Consider the following 18,587-nt stretch of genomic DNA (forward strand, 5'->3'; position numbering starts at 1 on the left):
CAGCCTGGCTGAGCTGTGGCTGCTGCAAGCTTTGCGCTCCGTTTATGCTTTTAATGGGGGAAGAGCAAACTCTACCCGTCTTTCTGACATTTCTGTAGTTCGGATGGGGTTACAGAGGCAGGTTACAGAGTTACAGGCATGGCGTGTCCTGGTTTTGTACAGGGGCCTTCATCGGTGATTCAGCATGCACCGCTAGTGGGGAGAAAGGGGCTGTGGTGGGAGACGTGCAGTCATCACCCAAGATTTCCTTTGCTGAACTGTTGCTTTGCAGACTTAGTTGCCAACACCACATGGGATGATGCTGGAGATGAAGGAAATCACCGTGTTTAGGTTTTTTTCTGGCGTTGCTTTTAAGCTGTTTTCCTGGGGCTTCACAGGGACAAATGCACTGGGCAATGAAAGGCAGGTGGACATCTGGCTGCAGGCAGGGAAACTGAGGAAGAGGTTTCTGTAATCAGTGATAATTTATGGCTCAGAAATCAGCCTCTGATTCCATCCCCAGTGTGGTTTTCTTTCACCCCTCTTACTTTCTTACAAACACATCTACATCCAGATAAAAGCTTCCTTGTAAGTTTTATTTAGAGCTTTATACATGTGATGGAAAAGCTTTAAATGGCAGAAGCAGAACCAGCGTTGGATCCAGGCAAGTTTTGCACTCACCAAAACAGGTCTGAGCCAAATTTAGAAGTAGTGCCATATGACATGCTCCTGGGGAGTGGGGCTGGCTGCGGGCCCAGATCTGACAAAGATCTTTTGCACATTTTTATCTTTATGCGCTGTGAATAGTCGCAGTGATCGTTCTGTCAGCCGGAGGTATTAAAACATCATCAGGCTGGCCTGTAGGACTTAAAAGATGTGGTCTTTACCAGAGAAAGTTTTCTTTTTTTAAAAAGGGTATTTTTTAATTTGCTTTCTGTTTACCGAGCCTTGAGGAAACATCTGTGTCATGTTTTCCAGTCTTTTTTTTGTGCAATGACAGCACTAGAAACTTTTTTTTTCCCCCCCAAAATGAATTCTCCTGCAGGTTTATGACTTTTAGAACTGGGATTTTAGGCAGATGTCATGCATTTTAAGATTCTCAGTATCTGGTTTTGAGTCACTGAAGCTCTTAAGGCTTGCAGAGTCAGGGCCTTGGATATAACTTCTGTAGAGCAAGAATTATAATTGTACTGTGGCTAAATGATGCATGCATTTAGGTATCTGCTTCAGTCTTCTCATTGTACCAGTTTCAGTCCCTCACACAGCCAGTTCTGTTCAAGCACTAGTGACCTGAAGATAATTACAGGCCAGTGGTTGATACTCTTGCCATGCGGAAATCATGGGGGGACTGAGGTAACAAAGAAGGTGACGGAGTCTGATTTTCCTTCATAAAAACTTCCTACACGCAGCACAGGTGTCTTTTGGAAAAAGCCAGCATACCCACAGCTCTGAAAAATACTAGGGAATATCTCCAGATAACAACCAGACAATTAAATGCTGTGTGAATGAGGACAGCATAATTAGTGTGTGGTTGGAAGCAACAAGATACTGGCATTCAAAGCATAATATTGATGTATTTTAATTAAATATTAGAGCAGCTTAGGGGCTGACATAAATTGTTGGCAGTGAAATAAAGCTATATACAAGAATGTTTGTTTTAAAAACAGCACTTAGCAGCCCTGGCTGAGATCAGCCAGTACTGCTACAAGATTGTACAAAAAGCATAATTACATAGCTTCTTTCCCAAACATCTTGCTGTTTTAGTGCAACAGAGGGTGAGTTCTACACATTGAGAAATATAGCATAGAGAAAGCAATTTCTCTCTCATGTAACAAAGTGTCTATGGGAGAAGATCTGAATAGAAATTTCAAGTCTGAAGAGTACACTTCAGGTACAGGAGCATTTTTCCTTATCACTTTTGTGACAATCCATATTGTTACTTTTATTGTGTAATACAAATAATTTAGTTTCACTGAAGAATTCAGTTAAATAAACATTTACTGTATTTTGTTTTTTATTTTTTCACAATTTGTCTCTATCCATTTTTGCCTATGAGTCCACTGCCATAATTATATATGTCAATGGTAAAATTACACTTGGTTGTCACAGAACTAAACAATGGTGTTGCTAACTAAACTGGGGCACGTTTGAACCTGGACAGCAAATGTTGTACACAGTTTGAGTTTCATATATTAAAATTCCTAGCTGAACTATTAAAATCTATTTTCATAAAAAGTGAGTGGACAAACGGAAATGAAAGCAGGTTTGCCTGACTTGCAAGAAACAGATAAACAGTGAAGCAGAACTCGGCCAAAAATCCCCTTTTCTGTGGGCAGTGCTGTCAGATAAAGTTAATGAACTGTCAAAATCATACTGTGGCAGCATCTATGTCTTTTCAGACCAGAGAAAATGCATTTTCCTTTGAAATACACTATTTTTAGCCAATCTCTCGAAACTAACTGTTTACAGATTCTAATTACTGATTTTCCCATGCTTTCCCATGCTGATGCCTTCTTATATAAATCCTTCTTCTGAGGGGCGGGGTGGGCTTTCAGCATCTTTAAGGACACAGTGTTAGTACAGCCCCAGTATTGTTTAGGTCTGTATAGGCCTTGGTATTTCATCATATATAGCCTAAAGTTCATTTGGAAAAGGTGGCTATTGGGTTAAGCAAGTGCTATAGGAATGAGGATTAAAAATATTTGACCCCATGGATTTTCGATTTCATCAGATCCCTTGTGAAGAGACCCATACAAGGTTCTTTTCAACCACTGAAAAGAAAGCATGAGCATGTTTTGAGTGTAAGTCATAGTCTCTTTCAGTATAGTTTGCTCTGTGTAGACAGAAGAGTCATAAATGTTTTCTGGGACAGCGTATTTAGTTTAATTGCTGCTTCACTCAACAAGACCCTGATAAAACCCATAATAAGCAAAGCAACACTCCATAAGCTTTTTTATTGTTGCAGTATATGGGGATTCCCATTTGTCTTGCTGGCATTATTTATATGAAACCTTCGGCTACATACAGGTTAGGGCTTAATTTCTGAATTTTATGGCCTTCCCTGTGTAAACAATGCTCCATATTGTAGTCATTGTATTAAAACAATTGGAATATGATCCCATTGTAATTTTATATAATGAACTTGAGGAACGGTGTTCTGCTGTTACTGTAGGGTGGCTGTTGCTTGGCATTCTGGCATATATACTTACATATGCACACTTTTAATTTGGGTTCGGCTACTTGCCAGCTTAGCATACTAAGATATTGATAATGGGAGTAAATTTTACTCCTACAGTATAATTTAGTCGAATAATGTCATCAACCCTTTGACCTCAGGCCTTTGGGAAACACGTTAAGCCATAGCTCATGGCACCAGTAGGCAATTTTGAAGCCTCTGTAGAAAGTCCAACCCAGTGTTTCTTGGGGCACTGAAATACCATAACTGCTGGTGTGGGTATGGAGCCAAATACAGCCCTCTGCCCAGAGAGCTGCCATTACTTCTTTGTGTGTGCCAGAGGCAGAGGTGAGTTCAGAGTTAGATACCTGCTGCAGAGTTGCAAATACTGTAATTCTTGTCATTTTAGCTAATTTCTCTAATTTCAAACTTGTAAATAAATGTAATATTTCCTTTCTCCATTTGTTCAGCAGAATTAGCTTCTCAAACAAAAGATTCAGTTTTTCGCTTTGCAGACATTTTTTTATTACATGGTGGCAAATGTTTTCCTTATTGTGAAGCCTGGATAACCTAATCTGTCCACTAGGTTTTTCTGCTATTCAGTTTTGCATTGCCCTTACAACCAGGAAAGAGCTTACTACTTTAGGGAAAACTGACTCAAACTTGCACATTTTAGATCCAGAAGTTTTTGGTTGTCTAGAGTTTCATGCAGATCTGTCTTAAATACAAGTTAAGTGTACAAGTTATTTCTTAGGTTGCACAAAGAGAAGAGTTACAGAGAAGCAGCTAATGTTTTCTGAAGGATTTAGAAGTTTGACTTTTTTCCTTCTCTCTAGCACTTTTGCATTAAAAATTATGAGAATGAGTACCAAGCAACTCGTTTCTATATAACTGATGATGGAAAAAGCAGTGAATTCAGGATATGTTGCACTTGCAGTTAATATGTTAACACTTTTGTCACTCAAAATTGAGGTTTAGCAGGAGAGTGGTGAGAAATTTATTATTTTTATTTTAAGTAATGGAAGTTACTTTTGTTTTCTGTTGTTTGGATTTAGTTTGGGTCTGTGAAATAATTTTATAAAACTAATAAAAGTGTATGCAAAGATTGATATATTCAATTTAAATCTCATCTCCTTATAAACTGCTTTAATATAGATGTCTATGCAGGCATGTTGATTAGTATTTCCTCAGATGTTGATTTCATATATGCTATGCCATCTGCAAAAAAAAAAAAACCTTCATAAATAATTTAGTAGTTATTTAATATGTACATTTGGAGGAGTCTTGCATTTTGATAGACAAATCTCATAGGTATTGCCATACTGCCCTCTGGAGTACAGTGACAAAACATGCACATGACAGAAGTTTCATAAGCGTTTGCATCCACGAAAATCAGCATTGGACAAGGAGAGGCCTTGGCTAAGCTTTTTGAAAGGGAGAATGAGAGTGCAGTGTTTCACTTCACTTAGCCCAAGGTTTTTTTGGGATGGCTCCTCTCCTCACTAGCTGCATATTACTGTGAAGGCTTTCATCCCTGACTAGACACAAAAGTGCCTCTGAGATTAAGATAGATGTGATTGTTGTAATAGCACCTCAGTGCTTGTTTTGAAATTCTTTAGTGTAGCTTTTAGTGTTTGCTTTAGGAGCAGCAGCTTGAGATTTCTAGGGAAAACTGAATCTTGTTGTTCTGGGCTCCGAGACCAATGTCAGCCTCTCTCCATCAATCAGCCTTTTGTGGCTCCTGTGTAACCCAAGCCTCAGAAATCCTGGGGCTATTCTGTGAGAAGTAGGACTGTGCTGGGTATCAAAGACAACAGCAAAACACATCATTTTTCCTCACAAAATCTGAAAGATTTGAAATATTTGGAAGCCATATGCATCTGTTATTTCTTAAATTAATTCATCTTTTACCAAGATTTGTCTTATGGAAAAATGAGAAATTCCCTTCACTCCCTTTTCCTCCTATCTCCCTCACTAAATTCTTCAATACCATAAAGGAATGAAAGCAATGAAAGCTAGGAATTTGTTCTCTTAAAGTTTTGAAATGGGGAAAAAAAATGCAGTTATGGCCAGTTTGAGTAATTATGAAATATGTGTGTTAATCTTACACTTTATATAGACACTTAGCACAAAGAGTCCCAGATGCAGATTGCATATAGCTGGATGCATGGAAAAAGGATAGCACATGCCCACAAGTATGAAGTACCACAAACCACCCCTTCATCCTGTTCCTGAATACAAAGAAACTTTTAAAGTGTTTTTAATGTTCGTTTGTTGGTCCTTTCTCTGCTTCTATAATAGGAAACAATGCACAAGTAAAAAGCAAATTTTCCAACTTCAGAAATATTCTTAGGGACTGTACAACACATCTAATTCTGCTGAAAGCTCAACTAAAGATGAGTTTTCTCTTCTAGAATCTCTTGGCCAACACAGTGAATGCAAATCCTGTGATAAGAAAAAGGAAATGATTAACAAATGTAGAGGGATTATATTGTCTTTGTACTTGGCTCTGGAAATCTTAGCGAGGTTCAAGAGCCATACATCTTAAAAATTGCTGAGAGTCTGCTCAGACTTACATTATTGCCACAGGAATGGTTAAAATGATTACTTGAACTTCTTTAGCTTGTAGGAATAATGCAGTGCTGGAGTCTTCAAGAGCAGTGAATTCCTTTGTACGTTCCTTTGTCCCTTGAAGCCAGCTTATCCCTAAAAGTCTCAGTAGCTACTGGATTCAGGGAAAACAGGGAGGTCCCCGAGATACTGACAGCAGAGCAGACATCAGGTATTTAGTTGAGAGGGAATGAAGAGAGAAGGGTGCTAGTTAAGATGGACTCTGATTAAAGGAGAAAAAAATGACATGGGGACATTCTCAGACAATAAGGGAATCATATTTGAATTCTCACTGGAGGGCTGAGGGGAGACAATTATGAATAGATACCAACTTATTTTTTTAAAGGATATCATAACCTCTTACAAACACTAAATGAAATTCTTAGTTACTTCGTCATCGCTTTGTACAGGCAGCACTGTAAAGCAGTTGGCTCAGATGTAGGAGCAGAAGATGTCTGGTTTTGCATTGGACCTTTACTCTCTGAACTTTCTTGGATAGCAACTCGCTTGATAAATGGGGGAAAGTCTGATTTTTGGTGACACAAGCTTGCATGTGCTGGGAGCTAAGTATGGAAAGGAAGACCTGGTGTCCTGTTATTTAAATAATAAGCAGGCAATACTGTTTGCTTTAGTGCTTCAGTGTCTGCTCATGCTGGCTTCTTAGGACGTTTAAGATTCTAACTCCTTCTGGCAGTTTCAGGAAAACTACCTTGTATTAATAACCTCTAATGAGGGATGGTTTAAATTTACTAAATAATTGTTTGAGGAATACATTCAACATACAAATGAAGACTGCATTGTGGGCATATCACCTTCACAGTGAAAAATAAAAACTTATTATTTTTGAGGAAAGGTGGCATCAGCAAATAAATTCACATTAGTCTATTAATATTTGTGGTAATTGTTTTGAGGAGGATCCAGAATGAGATGGAAAGCACAGAAATAGCTTCACTAACAGCTTCCACTAAGATTTTATATTTATATGTGCATATATAGATATGTACGTATCTCCCAAGACAAAATATACAGCTTCATGTAATCTGCTAAATAGAAAAGTAAATATTTCACAACCGCAAATGAAGAGAAATCATAACGTTGCGGTGAGACTTAAGAGGAGTTAACAGACCAAAATGTCTCATTATTTCACAAGTTATAGCAGCATGAAAAAGTACTCCTTTAGTTTCAGAGTACTTAGCTCTGTTTTATGAAATGAAAATATGTGGTAAAAACAAAGCACTGCTTCAGCTGCAGCTAGCTGGCTTAGCTCGGTGCGATGGGCAGCGGCGGTGGGACTGACACTGAGGCTGCACTTCGGCTGCAAGAAATGCCCTGCTTCCACCCGGCTGGCGTGCTGACAGAGCTTGGTGCACAGCATAATCCTGTGCAGGAGCCTGGCTTTCTCAAGCGAGATGGTACAGGTAATGCTGTGGGTTCTTCCTGCTAATGGTATGGATTAAAACATAAGGATAAAAATTCGTTTGGTGGCCTTGACCTGGTTTGTAGTGGATGCTGGTTCTGCCCTCAATTACACCCTGTAGCTCCCCTGTAGTTGGTAGTGGTGCCAAGTGTAACTGAGGGAAGAATTCAGCTGTTCAAATATGCCCATGGTTACCAAGCCAACTGGCAGCAATTGCAAGGCAATAATAGGAGTGTTGAGGACAAGAACGGAGGATCCTTTGCAGGCCGGTCTGAAGGTCTGCACAGTGCTCGCCTACAGACTTTCTGGCCTCCTGAAGTCAAAGCCATTAGTTTTTCCTACTCACTTAAACTTACTGCGTACAAAAAAAGCCTTTCAGTGGTGAACTCTGATAAATGTCCAACCATGTGGGGCTCCTGCAGTCTCACAGCGCATTGTGTCTTCAGCCTTTTGTTTGTGCCAGCCCTAACCTTTATGTCTTATGGGGCAGAGAGCAGACCAGAATCCATTTCTAAAACTTCTGAAACTTCTAAAACAGTGAACAAAGACAAGGTGAGTAGCTTCCCAGCTTACTGTGAAACAGACAGACTGTTCCTCTTGCAGCACAACTGTTAGTGCTGGTAGTGCTTTAATAGAGTATAAACTTATTGGCTCATGTAGCATTTCCCATTCCAGGAAATAAGAAAAGAATATTTTCATTTCACAGACAAGGAACCAAGATCTTAAAGTTTTTGTCTGAAATGACATCAGGAGAAAAGTACTGAAAGTCTGATATCCTTAACTGTAGTGCCCCCATATGTTAGCTATTAAACTTAGCAGCTAGAGCCACATTAGCTGTTTGTAGCCTTGGTGAAGTCTGGGAATCTTTCAGTGTAGGGGACTTTTTGACACCAAATAACCTGAGTTTCCATTTTTTAAAATAGAAAAGCGAACATAACAGTCTTTTTATGGGGCAAGTGGATTCTTTGAACTCCTGCTCATACAGCATTAGCAGCTACTATTTGAAAAGTGTAAGCTTCACCGGAACAGATTAAAATCCCTTGGCAGCCATTTCTATTCAGTTTGATGGACAGAAAACAATAAAAACATAATGAAAAATGAGATGGGCTGAACTGAGAGGTTCCGACTGTTGCAGATGGAACACTGAGTGGAAGGAGAGGAAGGAAAACAGATTTTCATAAATGTACAGACCATAAGCCCACCTTGATGCCAAGAATCATGTTCTTGATGAATATTGTGACAAGAAATTCCCTATTTGTTTTACAAGGACAACATGAACTGGAACTGCTGCCACAGAAATCATGTACTGTTTCATGTACAGCTCCGGAAGAAAAAGTAAGCCATGAAGTAGGAAGGGATATAACTCTAAAACACCACCGAGACCCAAATGGGTGTTCAGTTTCTCGTGTAAGAAAAGTGCTACTTTAATATAATTCCCTGCTTCCTCTGTTTCCATAAAGTTTGATAAATATGCTTTGTAATTTTTCATTCCTGTAGGCACTTCTAAACACATTCTCAGCCTTTATCAATTATAACACTATTATTCTCTGGGACGGAGACCATAGCAGCGGTGTTCATTCCGTGTGTTTTACATATGGAAACATCAGACTCATGTAAAGCCAGACTGCATCTAGAAGCTAATTTCAACTCCACTGAGTGCTCAGCTGTAAAACGATCCCATTCTAATTATGCTAAAAGATCCCATACCTTCATATGGATGAATGTTATTTATTGAATCAACTCTCATGAAAAAAAATTGATTTCTAATTATATTTTCTCTAGAAAGAGTTCCATCTTCAGTTTTGGGGGGATTTTGGTGGAAAATGAAAATTGTCTTTCAATAAAAAAGAAGAACAGAAATGAAAATTACCCTTAAATTCCCTCCTTTTTTCCCCATGGGAAGAGAGAGATTGAAGGAAACTACCACTGTAACATAACTTGCATCCAGATGATCTGCATACAAAAAACACTGCCCATAGCTCTTACGTATCCTAATAGCCTGGGTGTGTTACATGTAGAAGCCTCTGAGTGCACAAAATGGCCATAGGACAACATGACACTGGAAATACAAAGCATGTTGTGGTGTACCATTTTACCAGTTACCTGCAGTTTTTCTGGGGAGAAGAGCATCAGAGATCCAGTGTGATCTGAGCAACAGCTTGGAAGATGGACAAGGACATAATCTATCAGTATTGCCTTCTAAGACTTGATGTTTTAATGGCACGCTGGGCTGTTAATATGTGAATGTATTCTTTTGTGTCTGAATTTTAAGTCATCATCCTAAAGTAGCTTATTTTTTTATAAAATGGGCTTTCTTACATGAATATGGTTTTAAATGTTGATTTAAAACGTCTTTCGCTGTCCAAGAAAGTATGAAAAAAAGGATGTCTTATTAAACAAGGAGAGTGTGATTTTCCTTAGGATCGCTGAGAAAAATAAAAGCATAGAAAACTTCAGAGAATGAAACTGTTGTTGTAATCATGCTGAACATAATAGAGCTGTTAATAAGAGTAGAAGACAGTGTGGTGTAATAATCTTGGTGAAATATAACAATGTTTATCAGCTGCTGCAAAAATCTAGTTCTGCAAATGCAATAAAAACTCAGTAGCAATCCGCTTCCCATGCAGTCCTGGCAGATGCAACAAGGAAATATTTTAAATCTGCAGGCTGCTCTCAAGAGTTCTGATCTGGTTGGAGATAAATTCATTACACCATACATATTACACATACATTCTATGCTGCAGAGGATTCACTTCAACATACGCCATTCATTCCCATGCCTTAGGTGACTGGTAGGGAAAAGACAAAATAGTATTGATAAATTTCTGTGATTTTCTAAATTCTGAATTTACTTACAGTGATGGTGAGTTTACTGAGATCCTGCTGGAATTTTCCTGCGAAGGACACCTTCTTGTGCTTCATTCATATGGAACATCTGAAATGAATAACAAGGAACCGATGGAATTTTCGAGAGAAAAAAAAATAAAACGCCCACCATAAAAACTAATTCTCTATAAATAATCTCAATCAGGAAAACCTTTACCCCTGAGACAATCCAAGGCTGCCTTTTTAGTAGTTCTTTCCCTTGTGACAAGAGCAAACTTTCCCATGCCACAAATCATTCCCATCAATTATTTTGATATAATCTGAAGGAAAACCACCCTACCATTGTAATGTGCCCCATCTTTTCAGCCTCAGATAGGAATATTTCTTCATATTTGGTTGGAAGGATTTACAGAGTTTGGAGCCAGCGGTTATGATTTTCTGTTTGCTTTTTCAGACTTTAGGCCAGCAATTTCATTTCTGTAGTTAGATCCTTGCTTAATTGTCTTCTCAAGCTTAATCTGTTCATGCTGCTGTCTTCTTTTGGATCGCCTTTTCCAGTTACCATTGTTTATATTGCATCATTCACACTCTAGGAGAAGGATGTTCATCTTTGCAAAAAGGAAGTAGAAAAAGGTGCCATGGATCCATACAGTGTTGCTGTTTCTTCAGGAATAAAAGAGTTGTTTTCTGTTTCCTTGATGGAATGGCCTTTCCTTTAATCTTATGAAGCCATCAGTCCCTTCTAGAAGCTGATTTAGTAACTAAGTCTGACCTGTGAAGAGAGCTGTTTCCTACGTGCTACAGCAGCCTCTCTTTTGGGATCATACCTGTCATTACATTAATGTCACAGAACAAAGGCAGTTTCAGATTCATCATTAACAGCTCCCAACTTTGCTGCTTTAGTTACTGAGCTTCTTATTCTGTTGCTGTGGTTGCAGTGAAAGGAAATTGTTTGACTTGAAAGCAGCACCCTTCTATTAATGCACATCAAGCCTATTTTGATCATAACTTAGGAAAAATAAATAGTTTCTCTTCAGTGGGAAATATCTACATTTCACTTTATTTGGGAAGTGGTTGTGTACATAGCAAAGAAAATAAAAAGCTAATGAGCAGGTTTTTCAGTACTTTCTTCACTCTTTGGTAGCCTGGGGTGAGATGTATTTTGTGCAGTGCCAGGAGATTTGTAAGCCTGCTTTGAGTTTCTGACTGTGTGGGTTTGTACTGTACAAGGAATTCCAGTAATAAACCTCATTCTTAGCCTACACTGTTGGTTGTACATCTTTGGCAGACGCTAGAAGACGTGAGTGGATACTGATCCTAGAAGGGGGTAAGCTTTGTCTTTGATGAGCATCAATGACATCTTGAATGTACTAAAAGATGGGAGAGAGACCAGAAAAGGGAGGAAGAGACCTGTCTTTACAGAGGATCGTTCATAGATACATCATTGCTATGCCCTTTGATAATAAATTGAAGAGGTAATGATTAGCTCCTGAAATTATAGTAACAGTGATGATGATTTGCAAGCTGGATAATAAAGGCATAGGTAGGGAAAGACTAAAAGATACCCCAAACAGCAAGCCCAATTCCATTTTTACAAAGCATACCACTTTGGAACTCATTTTGTGTTGTTCTCACAGTCAGCAGTGCAAAATGACCCACAGCATTCCACTGTTTTTGTTGTTTTATAAAGGATATAAGAGGGTTCTCCAATGCAAGGTGAAAGGAAATGAACATTTCATCTGTAATCTGCTTCTTATAATGCCAGAGGGCTATTGCAGATCTCACCAGCACTCCTGTTTGGTATTTTTATTAAACTCAAGAAACAAATGTTACAAATTTGACTTGGATCTTACTGTTTTTAGCATTCCATTCACTATAGGACGGAGTTGGACTGAAGTGTATCAAGCTAGTTGTGATTGTGGGGTTATTGCACATCGCAAGTAGAAGTGGTTAGAAATAGAAAAGATTCGCTTTGAACTATCACAAAAGAATCTAGTTGAAAGTTGTGTACTACTAACTAGGAACAAATGACTTCTTATGGAAGACATTCACCCAACTGAGAAATCAAGACAGCCATGTAAAAAATGTAAAATTGCTTATATCAAGAAGCTGTCATATTTGTAACAACCTGGCATGAGATTTCATCCTTTGTCAATGGAAGAAAGGGATTTTAAGATAAGCTTTGATATGCTATATAATTTATTAAACTAAATCTCAGTAGGACAAAACATGAAGATATTCTTCTGTTGCTTCAGTAAATAGGAAAGCATAGGTAAGAATTCATAGGTTTAATCCAAAAGAAAGATTTGAGAAATGATACTTTTTTTCATTTTTACTTTGAACTACATTTGAAAAAAGATAATATTTGCACCTTTTTAAAACTTCAGATTTTTATTTAAATTTGTACGTTATAGGATATGAAATACATTATAGAAAAGAAGGGTATAGCTGAGGGAATTTTTCCAAACATTTCCATAGTTAGTAAGTAGTTATTTCAACTTTTCCAGTTCCTGAGTAGCACCTCTATTTGAGATCATAGTGGTGATTTTTAAACGACAGAATGCAGAGAAGCCTCCACCATCAGTCTTCTGCAAATAATTTAACTCTGCATTGTTTTATGCTGCTCATAAGCCAAACTTGAAGTTCTTCTTTTACAATTCAAAGTGCTGGCCCAAAGTTCAAATCAAGAGCCTCCAAAACTTTGACAAGTTTTGGATCAAGTTTTGAACTATTTCCATGCTAATGTTCTTTTCTTACTTTCAACTTTTCTACTACTGCACAAGTTAAAATTACGGCTGTCAGTGAATATGAAGTACTCAGAGCTGACAACTGAAATGCTTTCAATTGCGTACTACCTAACAGTGCTCAGAGTCCATACAGTTTCAATATGTTTTCCCTTTGGCAGCCTTTCCTTTAAAATCCATCATTTCCACCCAAGTATCTTATCAGGATCCAGAAGCTGCTCTCATTGAGCAAACACAAAAATTTTAATTATATTCTTTTCATTGGAAGTCAGAGTTCTGAATGTTGATGTAGAAATTGCCATAGTCTCAAACCTTGACAAATTTTTACCATATGGTCTTAAGAAAATCTTTATAGGAAACCAGCTGTAGGCCATCTGAGAGTCCTGCTATTTTTTATTCAATAAAAGGAAAGAAAGCCCCATCCTGGCTAGAGAGTTCTGGCTTATTGAGCCACACTGCTCTTCTAATCTTGTCTCTGAAACCAATAATCTTAGACATTCTCAAAACAATTTCTACCCTGCTTTGCTTCTGATTCTGGAGCTTTTGCAATGTTTCAATCTTACTCCATATAAACCAATGATAGAACACAGGAGCAGACCAAGGGTCACCATGCCACTCACCTGTATCCTTGGCTTCAGACATCAGTTGATAAGAAACCCTTTTACCTAATGTTCCCACATGTCATATTAAGGTATTGTAGTTGTCTGACAGAGGCTGAGTCTACTTCATGGCACTAGATGGCAGTAACCTATTACACTTCCCTGAGAAATGATCGATTCACTGTGTCATTAGTTATCTTTGTTGAGAAATGTAAACCAAGCACAAAATAGAACTAGATTTTTTTTTTCTGAGTCTTTTCTGGTCTACAGTCTGAATTGATCAAAGATGACCACAAACACATTTTTGTGCTGAATACAGCATACTTTCCTGCAAGGGTAAGCCTATTGTACTCTTTCTGTGTCTGCCAAGAAAACTGTATTGTTAGTTCAGACATCGGCAAAATCAAGCAGCTCTATGAATATGACATTTAGCCAAATCTGGCACCATGCAATTGCATTAAAAACTAGATAAATATGATTTATGTCATTGCTATAGTGTAATAAATTGTAGTTTCAGTTAGTATTGCATGGAGATTTTCATTAGATGTAACCTAACATACCCATACATGATTCAATGTTCTTATTGTCCAAAACAGACATGAAACAGTAAAATATTAAATACTTGCATGTTTTTGACGCAGAGGCTTTTGTCAGTGACACGCTGATATGGATATGATAGATGTGTTTACGGTACATTGATTTAATGAATATATAAGCCCTCATCAAACATGGATTTTTCACCAAAACACCTCCTCGTGGTGGACTACAAAGATTTCTCTTATTTGCAGTGCCAAAGATTTTGTCAAATAAGGGTTTATGTGAAAAACTTGGTTGAAGCATCCTACGTGAATGTTCACTCGAAGGAAGGCAGTAGATTCGACAGTAGTCTGTTGGTATTGCAGGGCTTTGTAGTGGATAAGCCTACTGATTGAGAACATTTGAGTTTCACTTCTTTTTCTGCTGTTGAACGAGTACACCTTGTCTTGTGTTCTGTCAAATAATGATATTTAACTGTTTATGAAAGAACTTTGAGATGAACAAATGAAATCAAGGGTTAGTTATGACTACTACTAAATATTAAGTCATATCCACTTGTTTCATTTCAGCTTCAATGAGGATTCCATCCCATTTTTACTCCGTGATCCTTCAGGCAGGACAGATCCTTTATGAACAGAACGAGTAAGTCACTTTACTTTTATGCTTCTTTTTCTCTCATTTTTTTCATTAAAAGAGTCCTTACAATATAAATCTCTTTAAAAGCGAACTTTTTAACATTTTTACCATGAACTATGTGCTGGTATATAAAGGGACTTACATATATATATTTGAGAGAGAGAGTAGAGAGGGATAATCACCTCCCTCAACCTACTGGCCACTCTCTTTTTAATGCACCTTAGGATACTATTGGCCTTCTTGGCCACAAGAACATTCTGCTGACTCATGGCCAAACTACTGATAGTTTTGAAGGTATTGCATTGAGGTTTTTGATTCACTGAATTCAGTGAAACTCTTGGTTAAGTTTCCATATAACACCCACAGAAGAATTTACATCTGTATGTGAGTGTCCGAATCCTCTTGTAGACCTGAGGGAATGTCCTTCCTAACACACCCAACTCAGTACGTGCCTCGTCTCCAAGTCTAGAGTAGAATGGTTACATGCTACTTTTTATTAGAACTGTATGTTAGCCTCTGAATAGCATGAATTAGCAAAATACTTTTTAAACCAAATCACTTTTTTTTCCATTTTTTCTGGTTATTTTCCAACCTCCAGTGAAACATCAGGAAAGTATCAGGAAAAGGAAACGAAATGCTGATGTGACTTCTCAGATACAAAAAAAAAAAAAAAGAAAAAAAAAAAAAAGATACTGCATCCACATTGCTTCTATTTCCCCAGATCCCTGCTATTGTAGTCTGCACAGATCAGTAAGCTGTGTGTGCCCAGTGGTGCCCTTGTTTGTTATGCTGTACCTGTGGCCCTTTCCTAATGCTTTGATATGCCTTCCTGGTTCTACTGTGTTCGGGTACTCAGTTTCCTGTAGTCTTTCCTCACTACCAAGCTGTATTTATTGCCCTTTTCCAGGTGCTGCTTTGCTCTCATTTACTTCACGTGCATATATTTCTGAGTGTAGATATTTTTGTTTTCCTACCCTTCTGCCACATTTCAGACTATAATCCTATGCTTGCAGCCTCTGCCAGCTGACCAGGCTGTGCATGCAAGGTCGTTGTGTAAGACAATGAGGATGCCAATTTAGCAGTATCATCTGCTGGATCAGAACATGTGGGTTTTGTTTCTCAGTGTCCTCATGTAATCAGTATCTGCTCTCTTAAGTCTATTAAATAAACTCTTATTACTTGTGCAGAATAAAAATGCATCCAGGAGTTTTATAATACAGTAAAATGTACTAGAACTGACAGGCTCAAAAATAATAGGTAAGCAGACTAAGGTCCTTAAGTATTATGTTTATGCTTTACTTTCCAGAGCAGGAAGCAAGTCTAAGTTGGTAGCTCACTGGTTAAGATGTCAGAAGGTCAGATCACACATTAGGATTTGGGCTCATCCCAAACGTTGACACAATACTGGAGGGGGAAGGGAAAGGAAAAAGCATGTAAGAATAAAAGATGTCGTATTCACCAGAAATATTGACTGGAAATATCAACCATTTGACCAGGTCTTGGAAACTCCACTATGGAATCCATACAGTGTTTCTTCTGTTGCTAAATATTGAATTAGGCTGGTAATGAGAATCAGGTCTAATGAAGAAGACTCCACTCACCAACCCTAAAAATATACCCTCAATTAGTTTAATTTTAATTAAATATGATTCTGTATATGCTCCCATCTGAAAAAACAAAAACACAAAAACAAAAACAAACAAACAAACAAAAACAACCAGAGAGCCTAAGACTATAATTTTGTGAGTGCAATTGGGCTCAGTATTTTCCCTTGAAAAGCTGTGTGCAGAGTAGTAGAGATAAAACTGCAAAATCTTCTGGGATGCTTAGATACTGCACTTCATCTTGTTTTTTTTATTACATCACAGTTTTGCTCAGTCGAGGTTTTTTTCCCAGCTTTAACCTTTCACATATGATCTACAGCTGCTGGATGCAACAGGAAATGAAGCGTGGGGGTTGTGTCATCATCTGCTCCCACCCACAGTTCAGTGCAGCACCAGATTTTAAGTTAGCTCTAATTTCAAAGTGAGATAAATTTCCTAGGGCCTTGACTGGCTGAGCTTTGAGTATCTCTCTGAGCAACTTGTTTCATTACTGATTATCATTGTTGTTGAAAAAAACCTTTCCTTATTTTGTTGTAAAACATCCTGATATCTAGACACCATAAAAAGATTCAGAGGAAAGTGTTAGTTCTCAAATCATATTTTCAAAATAAACTCAAAAGCAAAGAAATTCAGTGTTTAAAAAAAGACCAAACTACTACTCTGAAAAAGATAGGTTAAATACATGTACTTGTGAAATGTACATGAAGAGGAAGCATTTGTATTCTATGATGCCTGTAATTGTATCTGGTGTTCTGGCAGGTATTTCTAGGCTTGTTTTTGCTGAAAGAATTTTTAAGGGTCCCCAGAACTTTTTAGCTCTGAAATCCACTTGGAGCAAGGTAGAGAATAAAAGTCCTTTTTCTAAATTACTGACATGTTTGTCTCTCATTGTAGTGCATTCATCAAGCTCATTTTTCAGTGACAATGCTCTCCACTTCATGGTTCCTAGAACTGTATCTTCAGTGTTATCAAGGGTCAGTTTATCCTTGTGTTACAAAGAAACCCAACAAAACATTGGAAGGCAATGTACTTTCTCACATGCCCACCTCATACTCTCAGACAATAGACCCTTTCAGTGTCGATGTAATTTCCTACTGAAGAAATGTTCCTACTGTTTGTTTTTATTTCAATAGGTGAACAACATCATATGAGCCTTTCACAGGATAAATGGGTTGGACGGGCAATTTTGGCTTCTTCTAGGATCATGCTCTCCATTCAAATATACAACTCAATTATATGACTTCCATACTGAGAAAATACTTTAACTTTTAAAATGCACAGCAGCAGTCTGGTCTTAATAAAAATGTTTAAAACCCACTCTTAAACCATAACTCCAAGTTGTAGCTGAACATGAAACATCCTCTTACAAACAATTACACACAATTTCTGTCATGCTTTGGAAGATATGTATGTGCACTAGGGATATTAAAAATCAAAACCCCCACAGCTCTAGGTGAAAAAGGGAAAGGCTTAAAACCTTTCAAGGTATGCTTAGACAGAAATGCAGTGAGCCTTGTAACTTAACAGCAGGCATCTGTTTGAAATACGTACAGCACGTAGGTGTAACCTTTGGCTTCATGTGTTATAGAATCTCTTGGAAGAACTGCAGCAATCCAAAACTTGAACAACACAGTCTATGAAAATGATTCATTCTCAAGGTTTTTCTGTAGAGAAACTCTGTAAGAGAATTAAATTTGGGGCAAAAACTAGATCTTCCAGCATCACAATGTCTATCTAAGGAAGACAGACAAAGGGACAGAAACAAAATCACTTAAATCTTTATGCTATGGTTACTTGTATTTAAACCGTAGGAACATCTTATGGTTCAACTAGTTGCACAGTTGGGCCAGAGGCAGTTTTTCTCATGGATAATATTAATACCTATGCTCAAGGCCATTCAACAGAATTCCTTTTTTATTATGGTATGTTCTGTGAAACACTCACAGTATGCAGTTCTCCCTACTTTGGAAATTAAGGTTTCCTGTGAAGAGCTGTTCCCCTTTATCATGTTCCTGTCTTACTAAAGGCTACTTTTGTGTTTTAGAGAATAATGGGTTACAGTCAAGTTCTCAAAGAACAGGAAATACTAAATCAATAGGGAAATATGATGTTCTGTCTTATTAGTGCATATGTGTTCATATGCAGTCCTAATTAGTATGTTAATTGGCAGCTGAAGAAAAATATTAGAAGTGCTTAAACAATAACTTGATTTACCATTTTGGTCAGGATATAATACCAAGCCAAAGTGTTATGAAATCATTTAAACACAACTTATCAGAGATTTGTTGTTCTTATTTCTTCTCAACGTTTATCTTCAATGTAGTCCATCTAGATTTATAACAACTTACCTCCTGTTATAAGTCTTCCTCTCTGTTTTTGCATGGAGGTTTCCAGTGCCTTTTGAGCTTGAGGAAATGAGTGAAAAAGGAAGAAACACTGTCTGGAAGTCTGGTACTTTCC

General features: G+C 37.8%; 1 protein-coding gene across 1 annotated transcript in view; it reads left to right on the forward strand.

Annotated features, from left to right (window-relative positions):
• Window positions 1-18,587, forward strand: part of TMEM100 (transmembrane protein 100) — a 42,660-nt gene that overhangs the window by 265 nt on the left and 23,808 nt on the right. The window contains exon 2 of the mRNA XM_090121776.1: window positions 14,457-14,529. The gene's annotated coding sequence lies outside the window, so the exon portion shown is untranslated. The remainder of the gene's footprint in view (window positions 1-14,456; window positions 14,530-18,587) is intronic.

The sequence above is a fragment of the Phasianus colchicus genome, chromosome 20, assembly GCF_987193195.1.
Source record: "Phasianus colchicus chromosome 20, bPhaCol1.hap1.1, whole genome shotgun sequence".
In the NCBI taxonomy this organism is placed as follows: domain Eukaryota; kingdom Metazoa; phylum Chordata; class Aves; order Galliformes; family Phasianidae; genus Phasianus; species Phasianus colchicus.